The sequence below is a fragment of the Physcomitrium patens genome, chromosome 21 (genome assembly GCF_059467195.1).
Source record: "Physcomitrium patens ecotype Gransden chromosome 21, ASM5946719v1, whole genome shotgun sequence".
In the NCBI taxonomy this organism is placed as follows: domain Eukaryota; kingdom Viridiplantae; phylum Streptophyta; class Bryopsida; order Funariales; family Funariaceae; genus Physcomitrium; species Physcomitrium patens.
Genome location: NC_143430.1, coordinates 7639615 through 7648703, shown reverse-complemented (window position 1 = coordinate 7648703; position 9089 = coordinate 7639615). Strand labels below are relative to the sequence as shown.

The following is a 9089-nucleotide window of genomic DNA, read 5'->3' as shown; positions in this document are numbered from 1 at the left end:
GGTAATGCTTAGGAATGAAACTATTCAATTCTATTTTATTCATATAAAAAAAGCAATTGGTGAAATTTCTTTAGTGTGTCTTGACCATCCTTTCCTACCCTATGTTTCCTTTCCAAACATTAGATGAAACAAGGTAGCTGCTCCTGTTGAAAATCCCTAACACATGGGATCATTGTCTAGTGGTTGATAATGCAAAGAGTTCTCCCCATAAGATGCCTGCAAGATGTGGCAATAATTGCAGAAAGGATGCAACACATGGGATCAAGGAAGGGTGGGGCACAAGAACTTGGGAAGCACTGCTAGAGAGTCCTGCTGTGTCCAACAGCCAACCAGCACTGCACTGATATTGTCACCGCAATGTTACGCAAGTCCCCCGGAGGAACTGGGATTCAAATACATGATTGAAGGATAGTTTAACCGTTCGATGGACCACTGGAATACTTCTTCCCCACAATGAGCAGTCCTCTCCTGGTTCCATGCTAACAAAACAGAGGCCTGAACGACAGAGTAAATTTGCATTGCTCAACAATCAAAACGAAAACTCGTGTCCAGTAACTATTCTCTCTAACAAACCCACTGAAATTCGCTCCTGAATTACTCTGGTATCGCCACACACAAGTCAAGCAGGCCACAGTTTAGCCTTCAATTAAAACCATCGGAAGCTAAGAAAACTGTGTAAATAATTTGGTCAGACATAGTCAAACTTTTATTGCAAGAACTGCCCCATATCGTGAAGTCATAATAATGTAGAACTACAGCAAGCAAAATCTGCTCATCACTACTTGGAGGAGAAATATTTCTGTAAATTTTTTGCAATTACAGGCTACCAACTATTGTCACGTCCTTTTGGACTGTGGCCCTCATTCAAATTGAAGTCCTGATTACAGCTTCAACACCGGTCATCGTTCCAATCGAATCCAAACAGAGACTCCCTACAGTATTCCTACCGAATCCAGAACAATTAAGACCTATGGCCAAAACACCACAAACGTAGACGTCCTTACAAGCAGCTTAAGTTGGGATATCGGGAAATCTACTTGCCTCGTCCCGCCGTGTGAAACTAAAACTTCAAAACCTCTAGAGCATATCGCCGAGCTATTACCCACGACAGATCAAACCGCTCCTTCCATTCACTTTTAAACTAACCCTCGACTGGACTGGGGAGAACAGTCTGCTTCAGCTATTCCGATAAGTCGCCAGAAACGACGTGAAGCTTTGTGGATGAAACCCCCATGCACAAGGGGAGATCAATAACTACTGGGTAACCGACTGAGCGATACCAAAAAATATGTGAGATGGAAGACAAAGAACGCAACCGAGCTCTCTACAGGAGCAATTTCCTAGCAAAATGGCGATCTGTGAGGAGTCCCTTTCCTTCTCTTCACAGAAACTGGAAATATTACAGACACTGGGGACGTCGTCATCGCCGATAGACGCCCACTCCGCACTTTCTTAGGCAACAAAAGAGTTGAGGCCGTTGATACTACTCCACAGAACCCCGTAACCTCACTAGATGTCGATGCTGAAGACGTCTGGGTTGGCGACTCATCGGACGGAGAATCCGTAAGAAGCTCGTCCTCAAGCTCGTGCTTCCCACCTTTCAAGCTCCGAGTCGGAGAGCAGGTGAAGAAAGCGTACGGCATGTTGCAGCTCACCGGCAGAAGGCTCGACAGGTCACTACCGCTATTAACAATGGCGTCTACTTTGCATGCAACCGAGCAATAAGCATACGAGTCTTGCAGACTCCTGTCGCAGGTCCCACAGGCATTACCCATCCCCTTGGAAGGCCGCGGCTGTGGCCTCTGGTTCAAAAACACCACCCGCGCACTGTTAATGATGTAGGTTTGAACTGTCGAGCAGTCCAAAAGACGTTGAATATCTTGTAGACGTATCACGTCATGGTACACATATCGCCGAATCTGAAGAATGCAGTGATTCTGGTGAGCAGGGACGCAATGCTGGCACACGCCTGCATTGCAGTCCATGCAGAATACATTTCTCTCATTCTTCTTCAACGCTCCATGCTTCGCGCAAGGCACAAAGAATTTTTCGGCTAAAAGAGACTCCAGCCAAGCTGGCTTCTGAGGAATCGCAGACAAGTCATAACCCACCATTGCTGCGAATCAACTAAAAGCACTTTTCAGTCTAAGAAAGCTGCTTTTCGACGCCTAGGTGTTCCAGATTTGAACTCTACATCGGCTGTAATGGAACAGTCATGAGTGATATCCAACCAAGAAGCTCATTGCTGCGTCCGTTTAGAGATCCTGAAGTTAATTTCAGACATCAATTCTCTTGCTAAACCACCGGTTATACTCCATAACTCTCGAAGGCCACATAAATTGAAGGAAGAGCTACACACAAACGCATTCCAGTTCCCAACTGCCTTTGACAAATAGGCAGTATACAATCTATAGCTCGTCGCAATTGCAGGACACCTTGTCCTCAGTAGATCGTCTAACCTCCACTTTGTATCTCCGAAAATCTCGGAGATGCTCAATTTCTTTCGTCTACCATTCTTGAACTAATCCAACGATATCAGGGTGTCACACCTTTGAACTTGCGCAGCAGTCTTAAATCTCCGCTGATGGATGGATCCCTTCTATCACCAAAGGGGTGTCATGGACTTCACAGTTGTATTTCCAAGACTCAATTAGACGCCTCTTTCCGCAATTCCTTTTGTAAGAGGAAAGCACCTCACATGCTTAGCCAGTCTCTGGCATGCCCCACACGCAACGGGATGCGAAAAAAAAATGGATGCACGCAGGCTGCAACGCTGCAATGATCTACAAGATAATTGTGTAAACGTACGACTTGGATAAGTTCCCACAACAATTATGTCAACAGCACACAGAATTGCCGTCGGTCTTGAGCTCCACTGACCGCACTTGGAACTCAAGCAGACTTGCACCCTCCTCACTGCAAATTACTCCCAACAAAATTTAATCCCACGAGAAACTCGTAATGCGGCTGTGGAACCGAGGCTGGGACAATACTCAAGCAGATCTGCACCCTCGCATCTAATCCAACACCCCAGTTCGCTTTTGACACAATTTGAAGCCAATCACACCCTCGTTTACAATCTCTCGGTCAGAAAAAAATCAAAAAAAAAAAAAAAAAAAAAAAAAAAACTCCTCACTTCTACACCTCTGGGCTCTCTTGAACCACAATGCGAGACTTCTCGGGTACATTTGACTCCGAATGTCGCACACACTCCCCCACAGGCTCCCAAACTCTCGAAGTCAATGGCGTCTGAAACTGTCAAGCTAGCTCCAACCCCACCTTCCAATGCCGCGCAGCTGTCCTATACAGCCGGAACGCAAGCTCAACCCCGCTTCTACTCGCGGCAATTAAAAACAAATAAAAATAAACAAAACAAAACCCAACACCGAGACGAATTCTACCTGGGGTGAACCAAGGGGGGATTGGGAGTCAGCTACAGAGGGAAAGAACAAATGAGCGGAACGAGGGGATGGAAGTCAGGCGATGAAGAGGGGGAAGCGGGGACGGGGGTGATACCGAAGTGCGGCGCGGCGAGGACGATGGCAACGGCGGCGAGGCCGGCTGGCGCAAGGGCGGGAATGCGGAGCCTCACCGTGGTCTTCCATGCCCGCGTGACCCCATCTGCCCGCCGAATAAATTTCTCCCAGACTGACCGAGAGGGACCCATAATAACCCTTCTGTCCATGGGGCCAGTGTCCTGGTCCGAAGCCCGATGCCTGTGGGACCAAGTCATTATGGGTGCTTCTCTCCTGAATCCTCTTCATTCATTCATTCATTCCTCACTGGATCCATTCTTCTGTCTGCCTAACAATCACTAGTTTCTTCATGCAATAATTCTGGAATGTCGCTTGTACCAATTTTTGGTGTCTCCCGTTCCAGTTTATAGAATTTTTCGTTAAAGAATTGGGGATCGAGGCTAATACAACCCAACTTTCAGTATACAAAGACCAAATCGCTTCAATAGATAAAAATATTTATTCATTCTAGAATTTACATTATTTATTCCGTGTATACATGATTTCACACGACATTGCTGTACGTAGAGTTGGCATACGTTTCTCGGATGTTTTCAACTTTTTCAAAAAATGTGTATATACCTATGGATGTGTAATTTTTATTATACTATTTGGATTCATATTTAATTTCAAATGTCATGTCTTCAAACTTGAGTTTATATATTTTATGACAATCTTATATTTTGAATGCTAAAAATAACAACGCCATTGTCAATGGTATTGACTTGTCCGCTTCTTACAATCTGGAACATTTTTTTCCCACTCTTTCCATTTTCAAGTAGACAATTACTTGAAAACACTGTATTTATAGATAAGAAAGTAATCAACATAACCCGTACATCCATATTTTGACAATTCTTACAATGCATTCATTTTTAGGAAATTTCTAAATAAAACTCATCATATCACATAGAATTTTACGTTGCATAAAACTACATTGAAAACATGCAATGCTGAACCATTTTTGAGCTCAAAGTATTTTGTTGTGATTCATTTATTTTTCAACAAAAAAAAATAAAAAATAAAAAAATAACATAACATAACATAACATAATAAAAACAAAAACAAAAACAACAGCAACAATAGTATTAAAAACAGATTATGGATTTGACACTAACGTGCCCAGATCTTCAATACCTACAACTTTCAATGCATCCTCGCTCTATTACCTATGTGCATGTCAATCGATTGTTTAAGAATAAAATAGTTGACAACTGACATGTCATAACAATACCACTACGTTGTTCACAATTATTACTTCAATTGGTTTTCTTTTTTAAAATATTTGTATTTTCTCAAAATATTGTTCAAGAGAGTGAAAGACGCAATGGAGATTTTATACTAATTTCGTAATAAAGTATTATTTTAAGGGAGTGCCAGCAGTACATCCGCATCAATTTTGATTTTGGTCAAGGATCGAGGACGACAGAGAGAGTGTGCCAGGTCAGCTAAGTCAGCAGTAATCCCCTGGGGACCACTCGGACAGAGTTAACGCTTTTCGAAGAGAGCTTATTTACACTTTGGGAGGATATATATTGATGAGAAGTTCGTGATATTTGAACCCCTACTGTTTTATTTGCATATTTTAGTGTTCGAATACCTGCAAACATCTAAGCATCTCCTTAGAACCAATTTTCCTCGGCGGTGCCATGGATAATGCACAAACACACACACACACACAGCAAACCAAAATCTCTTCTGTGCTTGGGATTGTTCCACTTCCAACCTTGGTCAATATATCATTTTCAAGGTCAACGTGTCAGTTTTTATTTAATTGTTGTCAGAGCCACCTCCAATTAAACGAAAATTATTCGAGGGCGATTTTCATGCTCCAATAGTTACAAACCCATCAAACAATAAATTCCAAATTGTCAGAATATACAACTAATGATATTTAGACCAACTCTTGTTCCCTTAAAATTATATATAAATATATGTGAAACAGGAGTGGTTTTTATCAAGTCTAAATATGGAAATCGTTTGAAAATAAACTAATTATAAAACCAGTTGATAAATTATACATTTGAAAAAATACTTTCATGTAAAGGATTACAAGTCCAACCACGGGATCTGAAGAAACAATTGTACAGTTATCAGCATAGATTATATATAATTGCACTCAAATTTAATTAAATATTATTTTAGAGAAGTAATATGATGCCTTTTGCATCTACATATATATATATATATATAAATGCTAGTTACAAAAAATATTTTCTATCTGATATTGGTTACAAACTTTACTGAAAGGAATGTACATCACCAAGCAATACAAGGACAACAGTAAAAGCTAGTATTAATCGGTGATTAAATGCATTCGTACATAGAGACATTCTTGACTGCTGTGAATTTGTGTTATATATGTATATACGTATGTATGTAAATATATATATATATATACTTATACGAAATCAACTCACCAGCGTTTCATAAATCAACATATTTTCAAATTTATAACATATTGTACTGAATACAGTGACAACACTTTTTTTGTAAATATGTATTATGAATTTGGCTTAATTAAATACTCTTCGAAGAAAATAAATTACATGCAAAAAAAATTAATTACTTTATTTAAAATAAAATTTATATTCATGTTTCTGTTATTAATATAACAAAATAATTACTACGTGTGTAGATTCAATAATCAATCAATAAGCTGATATAGAAAAATAGATTGGTATGACCAATTGTATTGGATTTATAATTTTAAATTTACAGCTTCTTTGTTCTTCTAGTATATTCATTTAAAAATATTGGTCAGGTGATCTTTACATCAATTACACAAAGTAATGGACTCCTGTGATTTTATGAGCAATACATTTTTAATGATAACTAAGAATATGAAACATGGACATTAGTTTTAAAAATTGCAAATTTTCACAAAAATGAACTAACGATTAATCCAAAAATAAGTAAATAAATGAATCATGCAAGGATAATTCAGAGTTCTCAAAGCGTTTTAATAACATTTTAAGATTAGTATTAAGAGTGTAATCAATGCATGCACTTGAAGTTTCTACTATCATCTTCATTAAATACTTGCTGTATCCTCTCCTTTTTTTGTCATCAACTCTTTTGAAAACCTAGATTTTAAAGTTTTTAATTTGTAACAAGGATTCAACAAGAATATCAGATTTACAGACCAAAAAAATAGAATTAAAGTTTTAAAAAATAAACCAAACTAAACTCTTTATTTGTAAATATTTTATAATATATCAGATGATGCAATAAAGTGCAGTTTACAAAACAACACTGATGTGATAAAGGTGCTGTATTGTCATACCTACGAGTTTGTTCTTTTAGAAGCAACATATTGTAATTAATTATAGATCGAAAAATATTTTTGTAGGTTTAATTAATTATTTTATAGATTGAAATTTTAATTAATTTAATTTATTCGATCTATATATATGTATAGCAAATTTTCTATAATTTTATAGGTTTAATTAATTATTATAGCATCTATGATATTTTTCTATAATTAATTACAAATTATTTAATTATATTGATTCTAAATATCAATTCCAACATTTTAACTATTTCATTTTTTTAACATATCATATCACACTAGATCAACAGAATAGTCATTCTTTCTTTTTACAGTATCATAAATATCACCCATTTACACCTAAGTTTCTTGAACCATCACAAAATGCCATGCAAAACTACAAATTGATTGCCACAAAAACAGTTGATAAGAAATACACATCTGGGAAGGTTCGTCAACTCTTTCAAAACAAAGATTTTACTTGAATTCTCAAATGAAACATTTGACCAGAATTTTAATTAACCTTAATTTATTCAATTCAGCTGTTTTGTTACTTATTTATTTATCCAATTTTCTTGCATATTCAACTAATTTTACCTTCAAAATGTCAGGTTTTGTTTTCATTTTCTTTCAAAGGTTAGGATAAAATAGGTAATTCTTTATCAGTGAACATCAATAAAAAGTTTATAACCTGACACTCTTCTAATATGGATGAACATATGGCAACATTGATATTTAGAAGTGCTTGTGGAGGAGCTGATTGTTATGCAGGCAATGCCATTGTGGCATAGTTCATGTAGAGGACCTCAATGCCAAAATGTTGGTCCATACATCCAAAAGGTACATGGTGCCCATGTCACTGGGTACATTATTCTCAAGCCTTGCATGACACTGGGTTTTAGGGTTATCCTTTATTAGGTTTACATATGTAAATAAATCTCTTCTAGCTGTGCCATGGACATTGTAGGCTTTGTAGGGTTCTCATCATAATGTGTCTCATTGTACGGATGTCAGTGTCAATATCACTGTCATGCACCCTGGTGAATATGTATTAGATTTAAATATAAGTTACTTTATTTTTTTATGTCTTTATTCAATAAAACCTGTAACCTCTTCTGTGGCCTGTCACGATGTGTGTGTTTTTTTTACCTGCCATGGTTGTTCCCAGATCTCTGTGTGCATAGCAAGCACACACCAGTGGTGCATGTGGCTCATCATTGTAAACCAGGCCCCTCCACTGCTGTACCAGCACTAGAATGTGTTTGTGTGTACATGTGTGTATGTGTGTGTGTGCATGTAAATATATATATATGTGTGTGTGTGTGTGTGTGTTCTCATGCTTTTTGAATTACCTCAGCTTCAAGTGCAGTTGATATATCTTTTTTTTTCAGGTGGTGTGGCCTTTAACCTTGCAACTAACAAAGTCTTAAATTTGTTGGATGTAATTCAAAATTTGATATTGAATTTTGTTCATATTCAGATTTAACTACCCAAAGAAAAATGATAAAGAATAATGTATTTATGAGTTATAAATAGCTACACATACAGTTTGAATGTATGACTCAATTATTGGATTCTAAGGTGTTATACAACATGATCAAAAGTCTCTACATGAAAGAAGCAAGAGACCTGGAGGCTAGTAATCTATCAAATTTTAACTATTGCAAATTGTGTAAAAATTGATACATTACAAACTCCATTGATGGACAGAACTCAAACAGACAATTTTCAATAATGAAAAAACAAATGTCTATACTTGCACTTAACAATTGTGTAGATTTTAAACCATTTCATTCATAATATGGAATTCATTAAACCCGGATGAAAATATTAGTATCATTGTATCAAATGTAAATGGTCAATTATAAAAGTTGTGATGCACCTACAGAATTGAAGTGATAGCTTCGAAGCAAAACATTATTTTTACTAATTGTTACCAAAATTACATCGAATAATATATATATATATATATATATTCTATAGCAAGGCATGCACAGTGCGCTTAGCTGAACAGTCAGCACTGTATTTTACAGTATCAAGTTGGGTGGGCACTCATGAACAGCTGGCCGTGAATCGATCCCAGCGCTGCATAATTTAGGGCCCCCCTCCCAAAGATAGGATCAAACACAGGACGTATACACGTGTCAGATTGATATTGGTCGATTTTGTTGACTTGAATCACGCGAACTAGTCTATCATTGGCTGATGGGGTTCCATGTCAGCACTCTGGTTACAGAGTATCCGAGTGGGGTTCGTGTAGTCTGGAACGAATCTAGTGCTCTGTCAAGTGGACGACTTTTGCT

At 37.5% G+C, this 9089-nt stretch overlaps 1 long non-coding RNA gene and 1 other non-coding gene across 2 annotated transcripts; both read right to left on the bottom strand.

Moving 5' to 3' along the window:
• Positions 1-676: 676 nt before the first annotated feature.
• LOC112274490 (protein RGF1 INDUCIBLE TRANSCRIPTION FACTOR 1) lies at positions 677-3357 on the bottom strand. The gene has a single exon (XR_016499754.1). It is a non-coding gene; the product is annotated as a protein RGF1 INDUCIBLE TRANSCRIPTION FACTOR 1 (transcript).
• A 1412-nt stretch (positions 3358-4769) lies between these two features.
• Positions 4770-7815, bottom strand: LOC141044703 (uncharacterized). Its single transcript, XR_012216366.2, has 3 exons — positions 7384-7815; positions 5242-5585; positions 4770-5115 (listed from the first exon to the last, which is right to left on the bottom strand). It is a non-coding gene; the product is annotated as an uncharacterized LOC141044703 (long non-coding RNA).
• Positions 7816-9089: the final 1274 nt, after the last annotated feature.